Raw genomic sequence first — 17220 nt, 5'->3', positions numbered from 1 at the left:
CTACCAGTTTGGGGAGTTTTATTCATTTATTCATTATAGGTTTCAGAATCATTGCAACAGGTCCCCTAGACAGCTTAAAAAGCCTCACACTGCATTTGTTCAGTCCTGAGACAGCAGGCCCTTTGCACATTTTGTTTCTTTAGCATATATCTTCTAAGCTCCCTCCTCCCCTATTCCTGAGGCATCCCTTTTGTAAGTTCCCCCACCCCATCTGGAAATTACCCAGTCTTTATGGAGTCTGCCCTTTCTTTATATACAAAGAATGCAAGATTCAAAAAATTTCTTTTAAAAACTGAATAGAGCTCTTAGATGTTAACATATCAGGGGCCTCTGCACTGCACCCATTCTATAATTGCTCCTTGATAACTTCTAGTGCTTGGAACCTTTTTTCTCCACCAAACCAACTTAAGCTGATTATCGTAATCTAAAGCATCACTTGCTTCTAGATATGTCCATTTAATATAGCCAATACAAGCAGCCAACTGCTGTTTTCAAAAGACTATCTGACAGATTCTATTCACTTTCAAAGTAGCTCTCCATGGTTGGAATAATTATCTTTCATTTCCCTCCTTCTGACACCTTTCAATGACTTGTTGACATCTGAAGAGATATGTGCAGTCTTACAAGAGGCAGCTGGACTTTCTACCCCAAAGATACAAATACAAAAAGGATTCCCATACAGCATTTGAAATAACTACATTCTTTGCAAATGAAAGTCCAAATCTGCATTTTAATAGACACTTCTCCCCCCCCCCCCCAAAGATGCATGAATAACTATGTTCACTTTAACTTTTTCACTGCCAGCCTGAAAAGAGACACACTTCTCCATCTCCAAACTTGGGGGTTCCTGGGACAGAAATATCTTTCATTTTCAAGCATCTGAGTTTGCTGCAGTCTTCTGTTGGTGGAGAACAGCAGGAGGAATCCAAGGAAATGGTCAGGGGCCTCGATTGTTTTATCTGCTGCCAACAAGATTTTTAAATGAGCATTACTGGAATAACTGCTAATAATTTGCACTTCTATAGCCTTTTCATCTCTGTCTCAAAGAGCTGTCCCAATGAGAACAGCCCTCCTCGTGCAGGAAAGGGAGCCTTCTAGGGGAGATAAACCACCTTGTCTTGGGTCCCCAAAGCAGCCAGTTTCTGGGAGAATCCAGTACTTCTGCCCAATGGCCCAAGCCTGAGATGATACCATGATGGGGGGGCATTGTAACAGGAGATTGGATTAGGGGCTGGGGGGTGGAGGGGAGATAAAGCTATTCAGTACAATTTGACAAGTGTAAATTATGTTCCTACTAGTTGCCAGGCACAACACTAGCTTGGGAATACAAAAACAAAACAAAAATCTGAAACAGTTCCTGCCTTCAAACAACTTAGATTCTACTTGGGTCAAACCATTTTTGTACATAGATTAACAAATCCAAAATATAAACAAAGAAACAACGTAATTTTGGGATGAGGGAGATCATAATAAATAGGGGGAAATGATGACCTTATGTAGGCAGGGTATTGGTCCAAATTTCTTAAGGTACTTAGGAATTTCAAGAAAAAAGGGTAAGACTGGGTTCAAATCTGGCCTCAGACACTTCCTAGCTGTGTGACCCTGGGCAAGTCACTTAACCCCCATTGCCTACCCGTCATTGATTCTAAGACAAAAGGTAAGGGTTTAAAGAAAAAGAAAAGAAACAAGGGTAAGAGGGAAAGCTTTCTAGGCATGGGAGACAACTTGTGTAAAGATGTGGGTGGAAAGAGGAAATGGCAAGTCGGGATCAGGCAAAAGCAAGCAGCCTAATTTAGCTGAAATATTGAGTACATGAAGGGTAGTATGTGAAATTGCCCTAAAAGGACAGGTTAAATCAGATAATGTACCATTACAGTTGTCTTTTCACATATAACTTAGTTATCTTAAACTTCAAGAATATTATTCAGAAAGAAATCCTTTTATCTCCATGTTCTTGGCTCCAAGAAGTAGATACTATAAATGAAGGTATATAAATATCTTATTCACACTTTTTCTATTTAAAGAGCTAATTTTTCTTTTTCTTTTTTTTTAAACCCTTTCCTTCCGTCTTGGAGTCAATACTGTGAAGAGTTGTAAGGGCTAGGCAAAGGGGGTCAAGTGACTTGCCCAGGGACACACAGCTAGAAAGTATCTGGGGTCCGATTTGAACCCAGGACCTCCCATCTCTAGGCCTGACTCTCAATCCACTGAGCCACCCAGCTGCCCCCTTAATTTCTCTTTTTAGAGCTAATAGGAACAGTTGAAGCCACCTGCTTTTATCCATGAGAAAACTGAGGCACACTGAGGTGAAATTGCTTACTGAAAGTTACATAGTAAGTTAGAACCGATCAGGGTCTTCCTGACTCCCAGTTTAGGATTTTCCATGACATCACCGTAGCTTACTCTGGGTGTGGAGACCTCTTTACTGTTATTATTCTGTCATGGAAAATCTTGAGCTAATTAGAGAAAAGGTTGCTACTGTAAGAAAGAAAAGCCTGTCAGGAAAGCTCCTGGTGAGGTGTTTTCAGTCAGAATCTCCCCGGGGGATGGTGCTCGGTGATGACGTTACCACGTGGCGGGCTTCTTTAGATTCTGATCCATTCCGTACCGAACGCACGCGTCTTTCGAACGGGCCTCGGAACCGTCAACATGGCCAAGCCGAGCCAGAGAGCACTTCTTTTTGTCTCCTTCCTCCAGTGTCTCTCTCGATCAACAGCGTCACCTACTGGCTCTTTGACTACAGTCCCACAGGGGACTTTTTTTACTCGGATTCCCATTAGCAAAGTGGAACCAGTGTAGAGATTTCATCTTTCTTCGTTCTCTTTTGGATATACGGGGAGGGAGTACGAATTCCTGGAAGAGCAGCCTGAGGTTCTTGACGGCCTCATGATCTCCTAGTCTTACTTCAGCCGATCTGGAGAGCAAACTGCTCTCAAGGGAGCTAGGTGAGACTATTAGCCATAAATACAGGACATGTAAATTTAAGAAATCAGAAAAGTTCAATTTTCATTTAAAAACTCAGCAATAAGGGGGCAGCTGGGTAGCTCAGTGGATTGAGAACCAGGCCTAGAGTCGGAGGTCCTGGGTTCAAATGTGGCCTCAGACACTTCCCAGCTGTGTGACCCTGGGCAAGTCACTTGACCCCTATTGCCTAGCCCTTACCACTCTCCTGCCTTGGGGCCAATACACAGTATTGACTCCAAGACGGAAGGTAGGGGTTTAAAAAAATAAAATAAAAACCAGCAATATTAGAAATGAAGATCTATTTTAATTGAAGCTTTAAGTAGATTTCAATTAGGATGGATATTGGAGGACAGTTAAGAAAAAAGAATGTACATCGGCATTTTTCATTAGAGATCTTTGAAAGAAATATATGGGGAAGGAGGCAGCAGGGTGGCTCCGGAAATTGAGAGCCAGGCTAGAGCCAGGAAGATCTGGGTTCAAATTTGGATTACCTTGAGCAAGTTATTTAACCCTCATTGCTTAGCCCTCACCTCTCTTCTGCCTTGGAACCAATACACAGTATTAATTCTAAGATGGAAGGTATGAGTAAATATGTGTGTATACACACATATATACAAACATGTAGTTACTAAAGTACATTTTGTTGTTCGATCATTTTGCATTTTTGTCTGACTTTTCATGGCTTCTTTTGGGTTTTCCTGGCAAAGATACTAGAGTGGTTTGCCATTTCCTTCTCAAGTTCCTTTTTTAAGAAGAGGAAACTGAGGCAAATGGGGTGAAGTGACTTGCCCAAGATCATACAGCTAGTGTATGAGACCAGATTTGAATTCAGAAAGATGAGTCTTCCTTACTCCAGTCCCAGTACTCTATCCACTGCTCTACCTAACTGTCCACCACAGTGTATATGATTCATTAACTCAACATAATAAGCCACAGGATAAAAGAAATAGAACACACAGCTTTAAGTATCATGATCGGAGTTAGAAACTGGCCCTCTTCAGTTCTTGGAGGGAAGGAGGAATTTGAAGGATAAAGAGATGGTGAGATCAAAAGAACTTATTTGGTCTTTTCCATTGTTTTCGTGTTTCATAGGGGTTGTGTGATGATCCATTTCTTGGTTAACTTAAATATATGTAAAATACTTTCAGTACTCTGAAGTTCCACTTAAAATAAAAGGACAAGAATGTTGCCTCTAGTTGGTGTTCCACAAGCTTATGAATAAAAGTATTAATTAATGATAAAAGTAGATACTTTGAGAGGAAGGAGATATTTTTCCATCTTGGACAGAGTAGTATATAAAACAAATAATACTTTTGGAAAATTTTTTCTGGTTCTAAAACAAAGATGAAACCTTTTTTTTTTATTTCATCTTTGGAATCAGCATTTGTGAATGAAAGGCTTCAACAGAGAAGAGGAAAATATTAAACTTACACACTCCCAGGAACGAGTCAGTCCTTACTGTGGGGTAGAAATTGCCTTTTGGTTCTGTACTATTCTGGATCTTGTAAAAATTTTATGATGGGATTACGGAAAGTTAGTCACCAGGGAACAAAGGCATTTGAGAATGAATCATCAAAAACTACCTCGAGTGAGAGATTGAGCTAGCAACTTCAGTCAGCAAAACCATGAATATTTACTCAGTTAAGGACATGTTCACCAACAATCTTCTGCATGTGATGTGGAAGCCAGAGGCATTCTTCAGATGTGAAACTGGATCTTAGTAGGAGCTTTAATGAAATATCATTGCTTTGAAATGGGAAGAATATCAATTTGGGTTTGAATTAGACTGGTGATCATCTTTGAGGATCCTAGGAACAAGAAAAAGAGATCAGCCTTAAAAAAACTATCCAACTTGAATGCCAAACAGACCTGAAGTGAAAAAGATGAATGGACACAGAAGCTCCTTTGAGTTTTCAATACACCCTTCCATGCCTTCTTGATCAAATACTTGCTCGTCATGCTCAAAATGCCCTCTGATGTAATCCTATATTTATGTATACATATGTACATGTATGTGTGTCTGTGGGGCAGCATTCCCTGGATCTGGAAAATATGCCTAAAAATTTTTGGCCCTCCCTTCATATCAAAAAAAGTCTGAATTTTTTTCTTTTTCTTTTATGGAGTATTTGCAGTGTCATAATATAAAATCTGGATTTAGTATTTTGTCATAAGTTATATGTACGTATAAAAAGGAATTCTTTATTCTTTTTTTTTTTAATTTAACAGGGGACCTGGAGGTCCTCCTACCATAGAGGTGTGTAGGGATTAACCAACCCAAAGTGACAGGAAGTAGGAACCATAGAGCAGGAAGTGAGGTATAGAAAAAGGGGCCAGAATCTGTTGGTCAACTGGCAGTTGCTGACACTTAGGGCTGGCCATTGTGGGGAATTTGACTGCTGGGTATAAGTTGGTGGTTGGTGTTTGGTTGCTAGAATATAAAGGTGGGCCTGAGCTTACTGAGAGGGCTTTTTGGCTTTGGGGTTTGGGGCTTTTGGTTTGGGTTGGTAGAGGGTTTTTTCTTTTTTAACTTTTTGAAAGGTGGCTGGTCTTCGTTGACAGACCTAATTGAGTTGGATTAAACACTGATTGGGTTGGTTTTGATTGGGTTGGAACTTTGTGGGTTGGTTGTTAGTTATTAGGTATATTTGGCAGTTTTAGGTAGTAATTCCAGGTAGTGATAGGAAGTTAGTTATAGGATAACTAGTATAGACATTAGGAAATTTTCTTTCTCTACCTCTTTTCTATATTTCTCTCCTTTACTGAATTCATTTTGCTATATTCTTTTATGATCTCTATTTTAATTAAACTAAATTGTTAATTGTTAAAAGCTGTTAGAAGTTTTGTTTTCTTTGGTTTAAAGGATAATATTAATTTATATCTACTATATTCTCACTAAAACTTAAATTATTAAAAGCTGTTCTCTTATTTTGTCAAAACTCCTAACTTAACCCTTACATAGGTTAATGTTAAACAAAAATACTATATGGAAAAGAAATTTTTAAAATATGAAAAAAAATTTAATGAAACAAATTTGGAGAGAGTAATGTAGACCATATTAAAAATAAAATAAAATAAATTTAAGATAATATAACAGTACATACATTTTATGCATTTATGAGTTACTAAACTTTTAAAACTATATCTACATTTCTAACCTTTGTGTATCATCTACTGGCTTTCATATTCTTTTTGAAAATTTTTAAAAAGACATTGTTTATATTTGTGGTATTAAAAATAAATTATGTTGATATTATATACTACATATATATTATGCATTTCTGAGTTCCTAAACTTTTTCTGCTGGTCATCTGCTGGCCTTTCACATGTCATCTGCTGCTTCTGCAAAACTCCCCCCAAAATTCCCATTTAATTTCTTATGCCAACCCCATGATAAGTTGAAATCCCAATGGGGAAAGTTGTGATGTTAAAGGGTTGTCTGTATTATATATAATGTACATATACATATATTTATATGATGTGTATACATTTATATTATATATTTATATATTGTATATACATGTGTGTTACTTATATATTATGTGTAATATATACAATATGTATACATGTTATTTCTATTTTACTATTGACTTGGATAAATGGGTTTCTTCTCTATTTGCTAGGTGTGTATGTTGTGAAACTGGTATTTGATAGGAAGGGAGTTCAGCATTGGATATAAAGCTTGTGGTCCCTCCTTCCCCATTAAGAAAGTAGTGAGACTATAAGTAGTTCAGTGGATTAAGAGCTAGAGACTGGAGGTCCTGGATTCAAATTTGACCTCAGATACTTCCTAACTCTGTGCCTCGGGCAAGTCACTTGACCCCCATTGCCTAGCCCTTACCACCCTTTTGCCTTGGAACCAATACACAGTTTTGATTCTAAGATGGAAGGTAAGGGTTGGGGGTTTTTTAAAGTAGTTAAGCTTGAATATGAAAATTATTAACTCCGAGACTAATAATATATAATGGAGCAAATAGACATAGTTCCAGCCTGGTACCCTGTTTCTCTGAGGAGACTGAAATGATAGCTTCTGGCCCCAGCCTCCTGCTTCCCCTTTAGAAGGAATGAAAGTCTCCTCTTGGAGAGGGGTGAGAAAGGAAACACTAGACATGTGTCTATTCTGACATCCCTATGAGCCAAACCAAATGGACACGGATGGTATAAAAATTTTATTTTGTGTTGTTCTACATGAAACATTCAACTTAACGGAGCCTCTGGGTCCACTTTTCTTTATCACCTTAACCCTCTGGCATATACACACACAATTACATATACATATATGTATGTACATACCAGACAATACAGATTGAAGGAACTTTTCCATTAAAAGTGAAATAACAGTTCAACTGAGAGAGAAAGAGACAGAGAAAGTCCCTCGCCTTACCCAAAATTCCCTGAAATGTTTGGTGTAGCAAGCTTAGGCTAGAGACACGATGGAGACTGCCAACTCCTCTCAGGTCAACTCCTTCCCCCAGCCTCGCTCTCTCACTTTAGCAGCTTAAAGTGAAGTTGGCGTCATCCATCTTCTCTCTTGAAGCTGAAGCCAGAAAACAACCCAAAGAGACTGAAGAAACTCTTCTGTCCTGTTCTTACTAACCTTGTTTAGCTCCTCATTCAAACACAGAGCACTGGTTTCAACCAATAAGGAGAGAAAATTGACTACCAATTGGCCTTGGGCTCAAATTACATCCAAAAGGATGAGGATGTCTCAATATGCATCTACGTCTCTCACCTCTATTTCCAGTCAAACAGCCAGCCTATTTCACCATGACTCTCTGGATTTAGGGTCGGTCATTGCATTGATCAAATTTCTTGGTCTTTCATAGGTTTTTGTGTATACATTTTTGTGAGCTTTACAAATTGTAAATTTTACGATATTGTTCTTATTGTTTAAATGATTGTTCTAATTCTGCTCACTTCAGTCTGCGTCAGTCCGTGCAAGTCTTCCCAGGTTCCTCCAAAGCCATCACTTTCGTTTCTTATAATACAATAGTATTCCATCACATTACTGTATTTGTTCAGCTATTCTCCAATTTGTAAGTACCTCCCCAATTTCAAACTCTTTTCCATGATTAAAAAGCACTATAACTACGTCTACACATAGGAGTCTTTTTCCTGTTTCTTTTCCTTTTGGAGTAGAATCCTAGTAGTGATGTTCCTGGAATTAAGGGCATGCACAGTTTAATCTGACCGCAGACACTGTGTGACCCTGAGCAAATCAACTAACCCTATTTGCCTCTGTTTCCTCATCTGCCAAATGAACAGGAGAAAGAAATGCAAAACACTCCGGTGTCTTTGCCAAGAAAACCCCAAAGGGAGATCATGAAGAGTCAGGCACAACTGAAATGACTAAAAAATAACCACAAATAATGTATTAGCTTTGGGGGCATAGTTCCAATTTTCTTTGCAGAAGGCTGGACCCATTCACAGTTCCACCAATGTAGCACTAATGTACCGGATTCTCCACAGCTCCTCAAATATTTGGACTTTTCCTTTTTTGTTGATCTAAGGAATGTAATTTGGAACCTCGAATTTGTTTTCATCTTCATTTCTCTAATAATTAGTGATTTTGATCATCTTTTCCCACTGAGAAATTGAGCAGCACATTCAAATCTGAAGACAACTTCTCTTGTAGGTAACAATGAGGTCAGGTCATGTGGCAAAGGATACCACAGACACAAATTTAGCATCTTCTCAAGATGGGAACCGTCTTCCTGAGCTGCAACAATTAGGCAGCTTGGAAAAATCAGTCATCCAACATACTAAAGTCCTGAAAGGTATTAGAGCCAGAAAAGATGCGTAGATTTATGGTGAATTTTATTTTTTTTTTAAACCCTTACCTTCCATCTTGTATTGACTCCAAGGCAGAAGAGTGGTAAGGGCTAGGCAATGGGGATTAAGTGACTTGTCCAGGGTCACACAGCTGGGAAGTGTCTGAGGCCATATGATGACATATTAGTCAACCAGGGATTCTTAAATGAGTCACAAACAGATCCTATTGGCCCAGGATGGCAACAAATGTCTTGTAGAAATAGGAAAGAATTCTTTGGGCAAAGAAAAGTGTTGCATCTTTATGCTGCATGATTAGAAAACATATGAGCCAGCAAACCTTTGGAGCTTATATGAATTGACTTTTTATGACTAGAGATAGTAGAAAGAAAATATATCTTCGGGTATTCCCCACAATCCCTTGGAATATTCCAAGGGAGAACTGAGCATTTTACTAGGACCTGCACAAATTCCAAGTAGGAATTGACAAGCATTTTGAGTTGCTTAAGTATTATGAGAGAAGTCTTTTTCAGTGCACAGATTCCCGAGAGGGACCAATTCTAACCAAGACAAAAACTTTGGGGGAAAGTTACTCAAGGAAACAGCGTTGACTTTGGTTGGTCTGAGCAAGTACCATGCCCCCCATCAGGGAAACTTACAACCTGAGCTTTGCAACTGAACATTGTTGAATGAGTTAGGAATTCTGAGAACAAGACAAAAATTGCATTTCTAAGCATGTGAAGCCATAATGGGCTTTGCGCCATATCTTCTTATCATTGGGTAACAGCCACACCTAACCATTGACCACAAGCCAACTCCTTCATTCTATCAGATTAGGGAGGTGATACAAATACTTATAACCAGTCTACCTTTTAGCTGAGAACCTGAAGGAAGCCTTTCAGGCAGCCGCAATTTCAACTTTAAAAAGTGAGTGAGATAAAAATACTTTGCAATGTAGTGCCAGAGTTAAGACTTTTTTTTAAAACTCTTACCTTCCATCTTAGAATCAACCACTATGCAAGGCAGAAGAGGGGTAAGGGCTAAGCAAAGGGGGTCAAGTGACTTGTCCAGGGTCATATCTGAGGCCAGATTTGAACCCAGGACCTCCCATCTCTTGGCCTGGCTCTTAATCCACTGAGCCACCCAGAGTCAAGACTATCAAAGAAAAAGTTATATTGAGAAACTGGTGTTCAGGGGACACACAAGCTAATAAACCAATGGAAAGCTAGCTCATACTAGGCAACTTGCCTATTTGTGACTTGCTCAAATTGTGGAGGAGGGCTCTATCAAGACAATTTATCATAATCATTTATTGGAGAGTTAGTTATACTTGGTGATTGGTTATAAGTAGGTAAAGAGAAGTAATAGATGCTTCCCCTAAGCAGACAGTAAGGGGGAAAGGCTCTCTTCTGTTCATAAAAAGACGATAAACCAAATACAAACTCTGACGGGGATATTTCTAATAAGGGAGATAGAACCCAACAACAGCAATTCAAGGGGAACCCAGTTCAGAGGGCAAAAAGACTGAATGGATCCAGAAGCAACTCTTTTCTTGTCTAGAACCTCAACTATAAAGTATACAGAACTATCGCATAAATCACAGAAAATGCTGATAGCCAGCCTGGCCTTTTGACAAGCTCTAGAGAATCAGGATGATGAGACGATGGGCAACGTTATCTATCGAGTCCGATATAGGAGCAGGGAGGTCGGCTAGTATTAAAAAACGAGGTCTTTCTGACGAGGCACTGGACTAACTTAGGCTATCACAGAAGAAGCTAAGGAAGTGCTCACATATCTATTTACATGGCAACATAGAAACTGACCATCTAAAATGTGCCTTGAATGCAATTACATTTTTTTTTGCTCTCTATGACATTACTACATATTTGAGCGATGCCTATTTTATTATTTTGCATGTGTTTATTTGTATGTATTTGGGCTATGTTGTGTACTATGTTTGTTCATGATTTTATCTCTGGTTTTTCTGATTATGTACTCGTGGTCATGTTTGCCTTTTTCCTTATAGTGCTATTGCAATTGATTGCTCAGCTAGTTTTGCTTTGTTCTGTATTTGTTGTTTGGCGTTTGTGATTATTTGCTGTTAACTGATTTTCTATTTGTGATCATTTTGCACAGATGTGCATGTACTCTTGGGATATGTATATTCTATATGTTTCATGTAATGTGAATATTTAGTCACTGAAGCACCTTGTGAAGTGATCTGCTGTGCAGTGTCATGTCTTTTAATGTATTATTAATCCACATTTGTTTTAAATGGTACCAAAAGATCACTACATAGGATGATGGGAAAATCATGCTTCCTAAATTTTTTAAACCCTCACCTTCCATCTTGGAATCAATATGTATTGATTCCAAGGTAGAAGAGTGATAAGGGCTAGGCAATGGGGGTTAAGTGACTTGCCCAGGGTCACACAGCTGGGAAGTATCTAAGGTCAGATTTGAACCATCTCTGGGGCTGGCTCTCAATACACTGAACCACCTAGTTGCTCCCATAGCCTATGTAATGTTAACAGTGTCAATAAAGATGTAGTTGAATGGCCAGTAGCAGAACTGAATTGCTGGGACTTGAATTGGGGGGGGGGGTGATTTTGGATTTGGAACAGGGATTGTGCTCTATAGGACCAAGGTAAGCTATAAACCTAATCTTCTCTACTCCAAAGACCAAGGTGGTGCAAGAGAAGTTTAGGGAGAAGAAGATTATATCCCCAGGTGCTGGGAAAGTAAGTTTATATATCTGTGATTATGCTTTTTTAAATCCTTACTTTCTGTCTTCATATTCATTCTAAGACAAAAGCAAAGGCCAGGAAATTGAAGATAAATGCCTTGCCCAGAGTCAGACAGCTAGCAAGTGTCTGAGATAAGATTTGAACCCAGGTCCTTCCAACTCTAGGTCTGGTGCTTTATCTACTGTGCTACCTAGCTACCCCATCCCATGATCATTCTTTTTGAAGCAAATATTTCCGTGTAAAAGCTCATCTGATTGGTAGTGGCTGGCTGGCTTTACCATCTGACCTGCAAACCCAGCTCCAAGGTGATCATGGTTCAAACCGCCAGGTCCTGTGGGGATCATCTGTGGCAACTGAAGCTGAGGTAGACAAACAACCCAGAAAGAAACCAACCTCCCCAGACCCATTTCTTGGAAGCAGGGGAAGAGAGAGGGAGCAGGGGTCCCCCCTACCAGTTCAGTTCTTGGCATCCTCCCTGTGATTGAACTGGAACCTTTACCCTCTGCGTCCAGGCAAAAAGAGCAGCAGAAAGAATGAAGAAAAAGAGGGAGGCTGATTTGATCTGACTTTAAAACTGACAGTTTTCAAGGCACAGGCAACCATCAAAAGAGACTCATCAATGGCATCTCCATGTCCAGAGAAGCCCAGGTTACACTATATATGAACAGGTTGTCTTCCCCTGGTTAAAGCACATTTTCCCCCTAATATATATAAGCTGCTCTTTATTGAATAGTCAGTCTTTCATAATGACGGAGTAACCTGCCCCGCTATTGCCTGCCTTGTGTTACTTTCCAGTAGTTATAGCTTCTACACTTGGAAAAAAGAAAAACTTGAAAAATTAGCTTTATTCTAGAATACTACTTAGGATTGAGCCATAATAATCCCCAGACAATTCATATTCTATAGTAATTTCTCATTTATCCTAGAATAGGTTATGATAAGTACTCTAATTCCTCACCCCATTCTGCAGGCTAAGGAAACTGAGGCTCTGATGAAAGCTCTGAAGTCAAAGATCTGAGACATTTCTAGTTCTCAGTCTATTGTCTCAACCATTTACCCTGTTTATCCTGCAGAGAGAATTTGTACTTGTATTCCTGTGCTTTTTGTGTAGCCCCAAAACGGTAAGCAAGAAACTGCTTTTTTTTTTTTTAAACCCTTCCCTTCTGCCTTGGAGTCATTGACTCCAAGGCAGAAGAGTGGTAAGGGCTAGCCAATGGGAGTTAAGTGATTTGCCCAGGGTCACACAGCTGGGAAGCTGAGGCCAGATTTGAACCTAGGACCTCCCATCTCTAGGCCTGGCTCTCAATCCACTGAGCTACCCAGCTGTCCCCAAGAAAGTGTTTTTTGTTGCTCTCCCCTCAGTATGCTCACTCAGAAATCAGTGCAATCTCTTCATAGAGAGGAGGAAGGACAAGACAGGAGAACTAAGTGTCATCAACTGTGCTGCCACTCTCCAAACTGATTTAAGGAAGATGGTCAAATAATTTTATCCTTGTCATCTTTCACAATTAAATCAAACTCTTCGATGGCAGAGATATTTGTAAAGGACTCTCTACTTTCTAAAAGTCTTTCCCCTTATCCGCTCTCCCTCAAAAAGTCCTTCTCAATATTTACAAAGGATATAGAGAGACTTTGAACTTCCCTGGATGATTGCTCACTGAGGGCTTTACTGACAAGAGGAACTGTAGGTAGGAGGGCAACAGACAAAACAAGAAAAGCAAGAAAAATGTCGAAGTCTCCATATGCTTAGAAACTGGTAAAAAAAAAATTAAAGCCAATTATACTTTTAAAAAAATACCCTTGCTCCTCACTGATCCAGTGTGTCTCGCGTGGTCCACAAGAATCTTATTACACGCCATCCACCCATGGATACTATGACCTGATGTGTGACCCAAGCAGAGATCTGCTTTTGGCAATGTTTTCGAAGGGAATTAGAATAGCAAGACATGGCAGCAGAATTGACAGCCTTTGCTTTAATAAGGAATGATGGCTTCTGGCGGGAATGGAAAGCAGGTGGTGGGAATATCCGTGAACTTTGTCACAATGCAGAACTTCTACAAAATTCACAGTAGCTTATTAGATTAGATCTGAAGGGACTTAAGAGCAAAATGTGCTTCAAAGGCTGCAAATAATGTTGAGCAAAAAGTTCTGGTCTAAAACTAAGAAATGGGAAGGCGAACTTTATAACTGTAAAAGATGGATTCATTTGTGTTTTTATCCTCATTCTTTTTTGGTCCAGACCTGTTACTTTTTCTGTATAGGGTGGAAACTCTATAGTTTCCAGCTGTGGAAACTCTCCCCTCACATGACCTGTAATGTATAAGGCTTAACGGTTGTATAGGACAATTAAGAGATTAAGTGATTTGCTCCTGGTCACATAGCTAACTAGTATGTGTCATCCATCTCTCCATTCATTCAAGGGTGGCTCATTTAAGCTTGGAGGCATCTTTATCCCAATCCCCACTCCTGCTGACTAGTCTGTTCCCCAAAACTTGTCTACATTTCCCCTTCATGGCTCTGTCAGTATTTCTAAGGGGATTAGGGTGATTCTCTAAAGCCATCACCCTAAGCCCCACATGAATATTATCAGTTGAGAATCAGTTTAATCATCCAAGATCAAGTAGCTCTTAGAAGACGTGTTTACTAAGGTAATAGAGTAAGAATAGTTAGTAGAAGACGCTCTCCCAAAACTTTGTGACATATTCTCTCACAAGTATTTACAGAGTCTAGGGCATTGATGGTGAATCTTTTAGAGACCAAGACCTCAAACTGAAACCCTCATGCCACATGTGAGCCCACCCCCCATCCCCCACCCCTGCCTTACCCCAGACAGGGGAGGGAGGAAGTGCTCCCATTGGACTGCTGAGCAGAGGGGTCCGTGATGAGAGAAACGTCCTCAGGCTCACGTGGAGAGGAGGAGGGGAGCAGCCCCCTCTGGCATATGTGCCATAGGTTCACCAGCATGGGTCTACAGGGGAAATGGTCTCAAGCTTAGCTTTGATTAGTGGAATTCCTTTTCCTCCTATTCATATGGCATTCAGGAAGCGCCCCTTAAGCATGTGTCTTTGGCTTCTGATGCAGACACCACCACCAACTAATCCAGGGATATGGATGGGACACCAGGAAGCTAGGAGGTCCAATACCATCTAGACCCTTTAAAGTATACACAGTCCTCTTCTAGCCAAGAGGAGAGGGAGTAGGAAACTTTGTGAAAGCTAAAATCAAGGTCTCTCATTCTCCAGTCAGTTCCTTCTCGGGAAATTCAGCTAGAATGCCATGATTACTTAAGTTTCTGGAATTCAATACCTTCCCAACTTACCTGATCATTTATAGATGATAGACAAGTTTCCTAGTTTCCTTGGCCTGTCCAAATGGAATTTTTGGATTCTTAGTGGTTGTTTGGGTTATGCTCTCACCTAGTATGGTTTCAAGGCTAAAATAGGTGGGATAGTTTTTACCACATCCTTACACAAGCATGTATTAAGTGCCTTCCCTGTGCTAGCCACCATGCTAAGCTCTGGAGATACAAAGATAAACATGAAACCATCCCTGCCCTCAAGGCATTTAAAATCTATTGGCATCATAGGAAATACTTGAACCTAGGTCTTCCTGGCTCCAAGAACTGCCACTGTTGACCAGTCTGCTTTACTCTATATTACTGGTCTTAGAAACTCAGATAACCTAATAAAAACTACTGATACTATGTGCTTTATTGGTCACTCCAATAACTGATTAGTGATTCAGATATATCTTATACATTTTGTCTGGACTTTCTCTATATATGAAACTGCCAACTTTCTAATAACGGGCTTTAATACTTTTCTACATCTTTCTTGATGATTATATTTGCTCAAATGCTTCGACCTGCCATTGTTCCTCTATGCACAAGCACATTTCATCGGTTGGCCAGGATTTGTTGGTCGATGGTATACTGGTTACTTTGTAAAATACCTTTAATTTCACACATACACACACACACAACCTATATATGTGATATGCCTTTAATTTTACCTAATATACATATATGATCTACTTTTATATATACAAAACCTTTAATTTCATGTCTACACACATGATATACTATAATGTATTATGACATATTTCATATATACACATATATGTTATATACTTTTACATATGATATACCTTTAATTTCATATATACATATGACATACCTTTATATGTAATATGCCTTTAATTTCATATATAAATATATGGTATACCTTTATATATGAACATTTTTTAATTTTATATGTTGATATCTAGATATTTCTTTGTCAATGTTTTCATTAATCTTCATTGAGGTCTAATAAACAAAGCAACATTATTATTATTATTATTGCTTTCTACCCCATGGGTAGAAAAGACTTGGCTTTAGAGGCTGAGGACCTGGGTTCAGATTCTACCTCTAATGCTTGATGGATACACTTGATAATTCTCCCTTCCTAGGTCTCAGCTTCTTCATATGTACAATAAGTACATTTGATTAAAAGGCTTCTGACATCCCTTCTAGCTCCAGATCTGTCATCTTTATCATCTAATGGGGAGCATAATGGGAAAGAGTGGTGAAACCAGCAGTTGAGGTCTGTGACTAAGGGTAAATCACTTACCTTCTCCAATCCTCAGTTTCCTCATCTGTAAAATAAGGAAAATAATGTTTATGCTCCCTACTTAATAGTGTTTGTGATTACTCAAAGCACTAAATAAATGCTAGATATCATTATCAATAAATCCAACATACTTTAAGGCTAGATCATTTGGCAAGAACATGCTTCAGTCTTTGGCATCTTTTCCTAAAAGCAAAAGAAGATTAAAAAAACAAAAGGACATTGGTGGCCATGTTCTAATTCATAAAAATAGTGTTAAAGGAATTTTCTTAATCTCTCCCTCTGTCTAGCTCAAGAGGGTTCAGAGCAGGGTTTCTCAGTGGATCAGAGAACTGACAGGTTCAGTGAGCAGGGAGCCAGAGCTGAAGATTCCATTACCAAGGAGACCAGGACACTGAGGAGAGGAAGTAGGAATGGCTTTCTGGCAGGAAGGTGGTAAAATGGGTATTGGTCAGTGAGGAGTAGATAAAGGAAGCAACCACTATGGGAAGGGATCTTTTTGCCTCTAGGATCTCTAGAGAGCAGGAGGTCTGGCTCTCAGGCAAGGGGCTTCTGGCAGTTGTCTGATGAAGTAGGCTGTCTATTGTTTTAGGGAATTAGTTAGTTAATATTATACATATAGAGTAGAGTAGATTAGGCCTGGTGTGCCAGGCAGAAGAACCTATCCTGGGAAGACAGTTAGAGAGAGGTAGTATTGGGAAATTTTAGGTGGTTATTAGGAATTGTTTATTAGTGAGACTTAGATTTATAGGGTACAAGATTAATAGTCTTTCTTTTTCTCTTTTCTATCTTTCTACCTGTACTTCTTTCCAAATTAAACTGCACTCCTTACTTTTTCATTACATTTAACCCTTACAATAGGCACCTGTCAAATGAAGCAACAACAATGGTTGATAAAATGTTTGAATAGAAAAATATTGATATCATCTAAAAAATGCTCCAAATAACTACAGATTAGAAAAATGAAAATTAAAACAACTCTGAGATACCTCCTCATATCTCACGCATCATTGGCTAATACGACCAAAAAGGAAAAGAATAAATGTTAGAAGGGATATGGGAAAATGGAGAAACTAATAAATACACTTGGTGGAAACAATGAAATTATATAACCATTCTGGAGAGCAATATGGAAC

The 17220-nt window shown here is 39.2% G+C and overlaps 1 long non-coding RNA gene across 1 annotated transcript; it reads right to left on the bottom strand.

Moving 5' to 3' along the window:
* Nucleotides 1–4400: 4400 nt before the first annotated feature.
* On the bottom strand, nucleotides 4401–16432 carry LOC103092971 (uncharacterized). Its single transcript, XR_008918291.1, has 3 exons — nucleotides 16219–16432; nucleotides 16088–16112; nucleotides 4401–4772 (listed from the first exon to the last, which is right to left on the bottom strand). It is a non-coding gene; the product is annotated as an uncharacterized LOC103092971 (long non-coding RNA).
* Between the last annotated feature and the right edge of the window lie 788 nt (nucleotides 16433–17220).

Source organism: Monodelphis domestica, chromosome 4, assembly GCF_027887165.1.
Source record: "Monodelphis domestica isolate mMonDom1 chromosome 4, mMonDom1.pri, whole genome shotgun sequence".
Lineage (NCBI taxonomy): Eukaryota > Metazoa > Chordata > Mammalia > Didelphimorphia > Didelphidae > Monodelphis > Monodelphis domestica.
This window is presented reverse-complemented; position numbering and strand designations above follow the sequence as displayed.